Raw genomic sequence first — 9,906 nt, 5'->3', positions numbered from 1 at the left:
CGCTCCTATGCTCGAGCTGCTGAGCGCTGCTGGCGAAAGTCCAAGCACCAAGCCGACCTCACACACTTCAAATTTATCCTTTCCTGCCTTAACTCTGCCCTCTCCTCCGCCAGGCAAAGCTTCTTCTCCTCCCTCATCGACACCCATGCCCGTCACCCCCGCCGATTGTTCCGGACCTTTAATTCTCTCCTTAGGCCCCCTGTTCCTCCCCCTCCCCCATCTCTCACCCCCAATGATCTGGCCACCTATTTCCTCACGAAAATCAACACGATCAGGTCTGAGCTCCCCAAAGTCACCCCTCCGCCTCTCCCCTCCCCCCCAACAACCCTCTCCCCTACTTTCCCATCCTTCCCTGCAGTATCCTCAGAGGAGATCTCCTCCCTCCTCGCAAGTGCCACCCCCTCCACCTGCGCCTCGGACCCCATTCCCTCTCACCTTCTTAAAACCATCGCCCCTGCCCTCCTCCCTTCCTTAACTTCTATTTTTAACCACTCAATCTCCAAGGGCTCCTTCCCCTCTGCCTTCAAACACGCCCACGTCTCCCCCATCCTAAAAAAACCTGCTCTTGACCCCACTTCCCCCTCCAGTTATCGTCCTATCTCCCTACTACCCTTCCTTTCCAAAATCTTAGAACGAGTCGTCTACAATCGATGCCTAGAATTCCTTAACTCCCATTCTCTCCTAGACCCCCTCCAATCTGGCTTCCGTCCCCTCCACTCTACCGAGACTGCTCTCTCTAAGGTCACCCATGACCTCCTTCTTGCCAAATCCAATGGCTCCTACTCCATTCTGATCCTCCTTGACCTCTCTGCTGCCTTTGACACTGTCGACCATCCCCTCCTCCTCCATACCTTATCTCACCTTGGCTTCACGGACTCTGTCCTCTCCTGGTTCTCCTCTTACCTCTCTGGCCGATCATTCTCGGTCTCCTACGCTGGAGCCTCCTCCCCCTCCCATCCTTTAACTGTTGGAGTTCCTCAAGGGTCAGTTCTTGGCCCTCTTCTGTTCTCCATTTACACTCACTCCCTCGGTGAACTCATCCGCTCTCACGGCTTTGACTACCATCTCTACGCAGATGACACGCAGATCTACATCTCCGCCCCTGTCCTCTCCCCCTCCCTTCAGGCTCGCATCTCCTCCTGCCTCCGGGACGTCTCCACCTGGATGTCGGCCCGCCACCTAAAACTCAACATGAGCAAGACTGAGCTCCTCATCTTCCCTCCCAAGCCCGGTCCGCTCCCAGACTTCTCCATCACCGTGGATGGCACGACCATCCTTCCCGTCCCGCAGGCCCGCAATCTCGGTGTCATCCTTGACTCGTCCCTCTCGTTCACCCCACACATCCTATCCGTTACCAAAACCTGCCGGTTTCACCTCTACAATATCGCCAAGATCCGCCCTTTCCTCTCCACCCAAACGGCTACCTTACTATTACGGGCTCTCGTTATATCCCGGCTAGACTACTGTGTCAGCCTTCTCTCTGACCTCCCTTCCTCCTCTCTCGCCCCGCTCCGGTCTATTCTTCACTCCGCTGCCCGGCTCATCTTCCTGCAGAAACGATCTGGGCATGTCACTCCCCTTCTTAAACAACTCCAGTGGTTGCCTATCGACCTCCGCTCCAAACAAAAACTCCTCACTCTAGGCTTCAAGGCTCTCCATCACCTTGCCCCTTCCTACCTCTCCTCCCTTCTCTCTTTCTACCGCCCACCCGCATGCTCCGCTCCTCTGCCGCCCACCTCCTCGCCGTCCCTCGGTCTCGCCTATCCCGCCGTCGACCCCTGGGTCACGTCCCCCCCGCGGTCCTGGAACGCCCTCCCTCCTCACCTCCGCCAAACTGATTCTCTTTCCCTCTTCAAAACCTTACTTAAAAATCACCTCCTCCAAGAGGCCTTCCCAGACTGAGCTCCTCTTCCCCCTCTACTCCCTCTGCCATCCCCCCTTTACCTCTCCGCAGCTAAAGCCTCATTTTCCCCTTTTCCCTCTGCTCCTCCACCTCTCCCTTCCCATCCCCACAGCACTGTACCCGTCCGCTCAACTGTATATATTTTCGTTACCCTATTTATTTTGTTAATGAATTGTACATCGCCTTGATTCTATTTAGTTGCCATCGGTTTTTACGAGATGTTCTTCCCCTTGACGCTGTTTAGTGCCATTGTTCTTGTCTGTCCGTCTCCCCCGATTAGACTGTAAGCCCGTCAAACGGCAGGGACTGTCTCTATCTGTTGCCGACTTGTTCATCCCAAGCGCTTAGTACAGTGCTCTGCACATAGTAAGCGCTCAATAAATACTATTGAATGAATGAATGAATGATTCTCTACTTTATACCATGTTGTTCTCAACGCATGATCCCTACTTAGCATTGACCTGCCGGTTTCTCCTTTACAATATCGCCAAGATCCGCCCTTTCCTCTCCACCCAAACGGCTACCTTACTGCTATGGGCTCTCGTTATATCCTGGCTAGACTACTGTGTCAGCCTTCTCTCTGATCTCCCTTCCTCCTCTCTCGCCCTGCTCCAGTCTATTCTTCACTCCGCTGCCCGGCTCATCTTCCTGCAGAAACGATCTGGGCATGTCACTCCCCTTCTTAAACAACTCCAGTGGTTGCCTATCAACCTCCGCTCCAAACAAAAACTCCTCACTTTAGGCTTCAAGGCTCTACATCACCTTGCCCCTTCCTACCTCTCCTCCCTTCTCTCTTTCTACCGCCCACCCCGCATGCTCCACTCCTCTGCCGCCCACCTCCTCACCGTCCCTCGGTCTCGCCTATCCCGCCGTCGACCCCTGGGCCACGTCCTCCCGCGGTCCCGGAACGCCCTCCCTCCTCACCTCTGCCAAACTGATTCTCTTCCCCTCTTCAAAACCCTACTTAAAACTCACCTCCTCCAAGAGGCCTTCCCAGACTGAGCTCCTCTTCTCCCTCTACTCCCTCTACCACCCCCCCCTTCACCTCTCCGCAGCTTAACCCTCTTTTCCCCCCATCTCCCTCTGCTCCTCCCCCTCTCCCTTCCCATCCCCTCAGCACTGTACTCGTCCGCTCAACTGTATATATTTTCATTACCCTATTTATTTTGTTAATGAAATGTACATCGCCTTGATTCTATTTAGTTGCCATTGTTTTTACGAGATGTTCTTCCCCTTGACTCTATTTATTGCCATTGTTCTTGTCTGTCCGTCTCCCCCGATTAGACTGTAAGCCCGTCAAACGGGAGGGACTATCTCTATCTGTTGCCGACTTATTCATTCCAAGCGCTTAGTACAGTGCTCTGCACATAGGAAGCGCTCAATAAATACTATTGAATGAATGAATGAATGAATGAATGAAGTGAAAAAAAAGAGAATTGTCATACCAAGCTAAAGAGTCAAAAACCTACGAATTCCCAGAAAGAGCTGTAGGCCGGAGAGGAAAAAGAAACAATAACTGCTGAGTCAAGAACAGACAGTTCTTTTTCTGAGGGTGATCACAAGGACTGAGAAAGCCACAAAGTATGAAGGTTGTTAGAATGTTTTGGTGTGCATGGGAAACAAATGGAGATACTCTGGGAAAAGAAGGGAAAAGAAGCTAGAGATAACTTGTGGAAACAAAAAGGGCCAAGGCCAGCCCCGGTAATGTAGTGATAACTGGTACTGTGAAGAAATAATTGCCCAAATACAAAATATTGAAGCAACTCTTAGGATATACTAACCGGTCATTCCTATTTTTGGAGTAGATCACAAAAGCATCTAGGGAGAGAGGGAAGTCCCACTCCCTTCACCAGAACCAGAGCTGTGAGACCCGGCCCTGCAAATTTCCATTCAGGTAAGATTTCAGCCACATCTGACCTGTGGGACCTATTGCTTTCCTGAATTCCTAGGATGTGTGATATTTATTGTAGGATGTGAATGTTATTTTAGCCAGATAATTTATACTGTATATTTCCTGTTACCTCTAAAAAAAATTCATTTATAATTTCTTACACTTTTCTTAGTCTTTGTTTAGTCACCGTGTCTATCATAATTCTACTGTAGTCTCCATTATTTATTGACGCTTACATAAATAGTATTTCCTACATGCATTGTCTCCTAGAATTATTCTGAGTGTTGTCCTGCCCTGTGCATTTCTGCAAAAAATTCATGGAAAATGCATGAGGGAAATTAAGCCGAGAGGACATTTTTGAGTTTAACAGAATGGGTTGCTTAGGTTTGTGCTGAATGCATTTGACCTAGTTTCTGTCTTAAGGCGACAAGCAGCCAAAAAAGACACAGTACTTTTAGGCTTTACTATGAGAGCTCAGGAGGTACTGTGAACAGTTAAATGATATTTCCATATAATCCTTAAGATAAATATAGGTAAAACCTGAAAGTTCAAGTACCAAGGGTGACAATCGCAGATTCGAACCTTTCCCACAATGACCTGGTTTAGATAAGGGACTAAGCCCTCTGGAGAACTCAGGAAATTTTTTTTAAAAAAAGTAAAGGTTAAAGGGGTTGCTAGATTAATTACTCAATACCATATACAAAAGGAAATATGGATCTTGCATATGGGTTCTGCAGCAACTAGAGAACCAGTAACCCCAGAACAAGTCTGAAATCTAGGCAATTATTGTGCAAGGTCCCCTGAGGAAAAGGAAGAATAGCGCCATTAACATAGTTCCTTTTATAAAGGATTAGTAGTTTTGTTTGACAAAAATATGGTATTAGGAAATACCATAGTGCATAGGTAATTTCATAACAATTATTTCAACAGGAAGAAGAACCTAGTTGCTAGCATTGTGATACTACAGCCCTAAATATAATACGGGCATCACAGATCAAGGCAAGGAAAGCACTTGAAGATAAATGAAAATTAAAGAAAGATAGCTTACTTGCAGAAACCACTAAAAGAAAGTCAGTGAAATTCAGAGATTTGGGACTTTTGACATATCTTTGACCCTGAGAGGAGGAGTTGTAAAGGAAACCAAAAAAGATAACTAACCGGCACCTTCTCTCCCACCCAACCACCTACCTCCCACACCAACATGTCCAACTGCCTTTCAAAGCAGCTGTTCAGTCAGCATCTATGTACTACCAGATACCCTAGATGCCTCTCCTTCAAAACAAACCTCACAGCCCCAGCATATGAGCTTTTGACCATTCTTTACTGAAAAGGATGTTGCCACTATCTCTCAGTTCATATTTACCAATTATCAAGCAAAAGGAAAGTTCATAGAAAAATATGGCTGCAGAAACACAATTCCTGTTGCCAAAACCAAAGACAATAGGACTCCACCACTAGGACAGGGTGGTGAAGAAGATGGTAGTAGAACTAAGCAAGAGCCTGGCCACTCAAATTGGAAAAAAGTCTGAATTTTTGAAGAACCTGCATGATGACCTATCACTTATTAAAAGGCTAAAGAAATTCTAGACTTCTAACAGAAAGTTATACGTCAAGAACTGGTCCACAAATCTAGATTGGAGGAAAAAGTGCTTATAAGAAATAAAATTGCCTGAGTCAGGGCTAAACATGGGAGCTTGTCTAGAGCAGACACTGAGTATATACAAGCACTTACAGTAACAGTGGGTTTTCTCCCAACAGGAAATGCACACCCTACGGGAATGGAACTAATAGAGGCAACCCAAGTGGGAACTGTAGGAATGATAATTGACCTCTTAATGGTTATAAAGGCAACTCAAGCTTGATCCTGAACTGCAAACTGTATCCCCTAAGGATGAAATAAAGAGTGTGTGGGGAGAAAGAAAGAGAAACTAATGGATTTAGGAGAGAAAATTAAGGTTTTATATTTTTAAAAAGCCTTCAAGTGAGGTCATAAACAAGCTGGCAGATATTGTCCATATACATGAGCTAGCAAATGGTGCAGTCTCACTGTACTGAGGGACAACTTCCGGTATCACAGACAGCAGAGACATAAATCATCACCTGGACCTGGCTGGGTTAAATCTCTTCCACTGTTCTTTCCTTCTACAAGTGATATTTTACAAACAAAGATTTGTAAATGAACATGTTGAACCCAGATGGGGAAGTTGGGGAAGTCCTGGAAAGTTCTTTGTGAAATTTCATAGTTGGAGAAGGAAGAAATTATATTAAAGGAAGAACTTTGATCCTGGAGTTTATAGATTCTATATTTTTGCCATATTCTTACATGCACATTATAAGGGAGAAATTAGAATTTGTTTAATTTATTGGACAGTCGTCTCAGGTAAACTAGTACCTCAGTGTCCTTTGATATTTGGTACTTTTAAAGGTCAGTGTTGAGTAAAACACACATGATGACTCCAGCAGTTTCCAAATTACCTGTTGTGCAGATAGTTCACTTTTTTATGGTATTTTTTAAGTGCTTACTATGTGTCAAGCACTTTTCTAAGCACTGGGCCTGGCTGGTTTTATCAGGTTGGACAGAGACTGTCCCATATGGGGCTCACAGACTAAATAGGAGAAAGTAGGATTTAATCCCCATTTTACAGTTGAGGAAACTGAGGCACAGAGAAGTTAAATGACTTGTGCAAGGTCACACAGCAGACAAGTGGCTGAGTCATGATTAGAACCCTGGTCCTCTGACTCCCAGGCCAGTGCTCTTTCCATTAGGCCATGCTGCTGCTTCTCTAGCTACGCTACTGCTTTTCTACTGGTCAGGAATCCCAGTGGTTTTCTGTACTAGATTCTGTCAATGGTTTTTCTGCCATGTGGTTGGCATTTGGCTCTTCTTTGCATTCACATTTCAGGATAAACAATAGGCTGCTTGAATTCTACAGGGATTCAACAATGCTCTAGCCATAGGTGCTAACATTTAATTCAGATGTGGGACAAATTAAGCTCCCAGGAAAGAGATCACACAATATTGCATGTGGACAATGTGATTATCCACTGGTTTAGTGCAGAGAAAGTGAAAATCTAATTAACATAATTTTTCTTGGCAGAATAGAAGATAGATGATTGTTGTTTAGTAAAGGAAAAGCCCAGCTCCTTCAGTCTGCAATCACATTAATAGCAATAATAATAGAAATTTGGCTTTTGCCTGGGGCAGCTAGGTAGAACCATCGACCAACAAAGGAGAGAAGGGCTAAGGAATTTACCAGCCACCAGTGGTCATTATACCCATAGGGAAGCAGCGTGGCTCAATGGAAAGAGCACAGGCTTTGGAGTCAGAGGTCATGGGTTCGAATTCCGGCTCTGCCACTTGTCAGCTGTGTGACTGTGGGCAAGTCACTTAACTTCTCTGTGTCTCAGTTACCTCATCTGTAAAATGGGGATGAAGACTGTGAGCCCCACGTGGGACAACCTGATTCCCCTGTGTCTACCCCAGTGCTTAGAACAGTGCTCGGCACATAGTAAGCGCTTAACAAATAGCAACATTATTAGACAGTTGTTTGGAATCTCTGGTTTTCCCTCTGAGTTAATTGAAATGTATGCAGGAAAAACAAAGCTACTTTGGTCTCTCCAGAAAATGGGAAGATAAAGGGAATGTAGTAACAAGAGGAAGCTCTTAGATCATTTAAAATTTTTTTAGATGCACACCCCTGCTCTATTGTATCTTTGTCCTTTGTTGGACAGACCGTTTCATGTTCAAATTGCAGTTAGTCAAGATGAAGCTTTGGTGCAGACTGATGAAAATATCTCACCTCTGAAGCTTTTGCTTCCTAAACCCTGACTATTCCAGAGCAGGAGTGGGCCCCTTGTGAACAAGAATATTTAGCAGATGTCTGGGCTTTTTGGAAATGAGAGTGCATTACTGGGGGAACTGCCCACTCACCTCTGAAATACATTGTTTCAAGAAAGATCAATGAGGGACAAGTTTCAAATACTGCAACATTAGGTTTTGTCATTATTTATGAAAGGATTACTGTTCCACCCGTTAACTAAATCTGGACCAAGACTCTCAGCATTAATTGTCCAAGGTACAAGTCATAAATGTCCTTGATCTGAAACTGAGTTATAAAGGGAACCACGGCCTGATTTCTTATGACGGAAAACTATAACTGATGTCAAAACTTTATTTGCAGAGGGGTTGACAACTGAGTTCAAGAAGCAGAGTGGGCCTCTATTGTGATACATACTCAGGAGCAGTTACAGGGGAGGTTCTTACCCTTTTCAGCCCAGGCTGCAGTATGGTATTTACAAGAGGATGGGAGAATTTGAAGGATGGGAAAGCCAGAATGGAAGGATTTATAGTAACAAAAAGCCTCACTATAGTCAAACCTGGGCAATGGTAGTTAAAATAACTTCCTCTCTGCCCACAAGGAGCTTACGCTCAAATGCGGGAAACAGAAAACTGAGCTCCACATTCTACCAGCTAAATGGGGAAAGTATACCCAAATAGTATCATTCTTCTCGATTAAAATTTTATTAATCCAGCCAGCTAATCAGTTGGAACTTTTCTTTTTCGTTTTACAGGCATATTGGCACCTGATATCAGGGATCGATTCCTGGAGGAGAGACCAGGAGTCTTTTCTTTCCTCCAAAGACATCCTGCCTCTTTGCTTGGACTACACAACAATCCACGCAGAAAGTGAAGTACGCATATAGAATCCAGTGGAAGACCTGACTAGAGCTGTTGCAAAAATCCAGTTTACGCCTGAACACCCCAGGAGAAGATTTGACTCTCAACTGTGAAGTCAAGGGACCGATATAGACCACAACTACCCAGATATTTTAGAAAAAGCTCAAAACCTATGAGTTATTCTAGATGTGGACTGAAAGCAAAATAATTGATTAGTTCCAATTGTTAGCAAATTGATCTCTGGTAACAGTTGAATATTCGCTTTCATATCAGAGGGACGGAAATCACTTCTTTTCTAGTTCAGAGCAGAACAAATCTCTGATTATTCAGTTCAACTGGAAGTAGTCTCCTCATCCACCTTGTCATTCCTAGCCCAACTGTCCCTGTTCCCTAAAGTTTCCCAGGCCCACCCCAAAGGAAAGGGCTCAGGTGAAAAGGATCACCCTCCCTTCTCTTTCTCTGCTGCTGCCTGTTCTCCTCCTATTCCTCTGTAGTCCTCTGACAGCATCCATGGCACCTCAGGAGACTGGGGATGGTCAGGTCCACAGCACTGGTATCCATTGCTTTGACACTGCAGAGGTGGACTGGGAAGGGGCAAGAGGGGGAAGTGGGAGTGGGAAGGCAGAGTGGCAAGTTTGGGGTCTCGAATACTGGCAGCAGAGAAAGTGGGGGCTTGGAGGAGGAGAGGACTCGAAGAAGGGATCTTCATCTCCCATTCCTCCTCCTCCACCACCACCACCACCTGATTTTTTCCTGTATACCACCAGCCCCCTGACTTTGATGCCATGGCATCGGGAAATCAATGGGTTGGCCTGGGACCTTAAGGTCTACTGTGGCATTGAGTCTGTGGCTGTGGAAGAGGAAATCCAATGGCTTTGGAATGTAGAGGGGGTGGGTCTAGGGTTTGGAAAGTAAAGGACTGCCTAGGAGGGGAGATGAGGCAACAATCACATCCAGGGTGGAGTCAGGGCTGCTTTACCTAGTTCAACTGTAAAATGTTCAAAGACATAATTATGTAGATTCCTAGAGCACAAAGTTAGTCCTCTAATGGGTAACCACTTTTTCTGTATTTGTAGATTCACAATTTCTAAAACAACAATTGAGAAATTTAAGAGTCTGAAAATTGTGAAAATAGTTCATTTTAAGAAAGTTTAGGATTGTTGAAAATTCCTTCTTGTTCATTACAAAAAATGTTAATGAATTAGGTAATAAAGTAGTGTTAAGTGAAAGGTTAGAGAAATGATCCTTATTGTGGGATAATAGAATTGGAAAACCAATAAGGTCTATAGTTTGAACTAACCTTGAGCAAGATGTTGTTTTAACATGTATTCTTGATTCTGAATGTCCAGTTACAAATCCCACAAAAATGGTATACTCATTGGTTCTATATAACACATTTTATCTCAGCCTCTCTATAGGAAGTATGGGTCAAAT

The 9,906-nt window shown here is 45.0% G+C and overlaps 1 long non-coding RNA gene across 1 annotated transcript; it reads left to right on the top strand.

The window, feature by feature from the left end:
• Positions 1-3,610: 3,610 nt before the first annotated feature.
• On the top strand, positions 3,611-9,706 carry LOC114806368. The gene is made up of 2 exons (XR_003754395.2): positions 3,611-3,797; positions 8,367-9,706. It is a non-coding gene; the product is annotated as an uncharacterized LOC114806368 (long non-coding RNA).
• The last annotated feature ends 200 nt before the right edge of the window (positions 9,707-9,906 follow it).

The sequence above is a fragment of the Ornithorhynchus anatinus genome, chromosome X1 (genome assembly GCF_004115215.2).
Source record: "Ornithorhynchus anatinus isolate Pmale09 chromosome X1, mOrnAna1.pri.v4, whole genome shotgun sequence".
Lineage (NCBI taxonomy): Eukaryota > Metazoa > Chordata > Mammalia > Monotremata > Ornithorhynchidae > Ornithorhynchus > Ornithorhynchus anatinus.
This window is presented reverse-complemented; position numbering and strand designations above follow the sequence as displayed.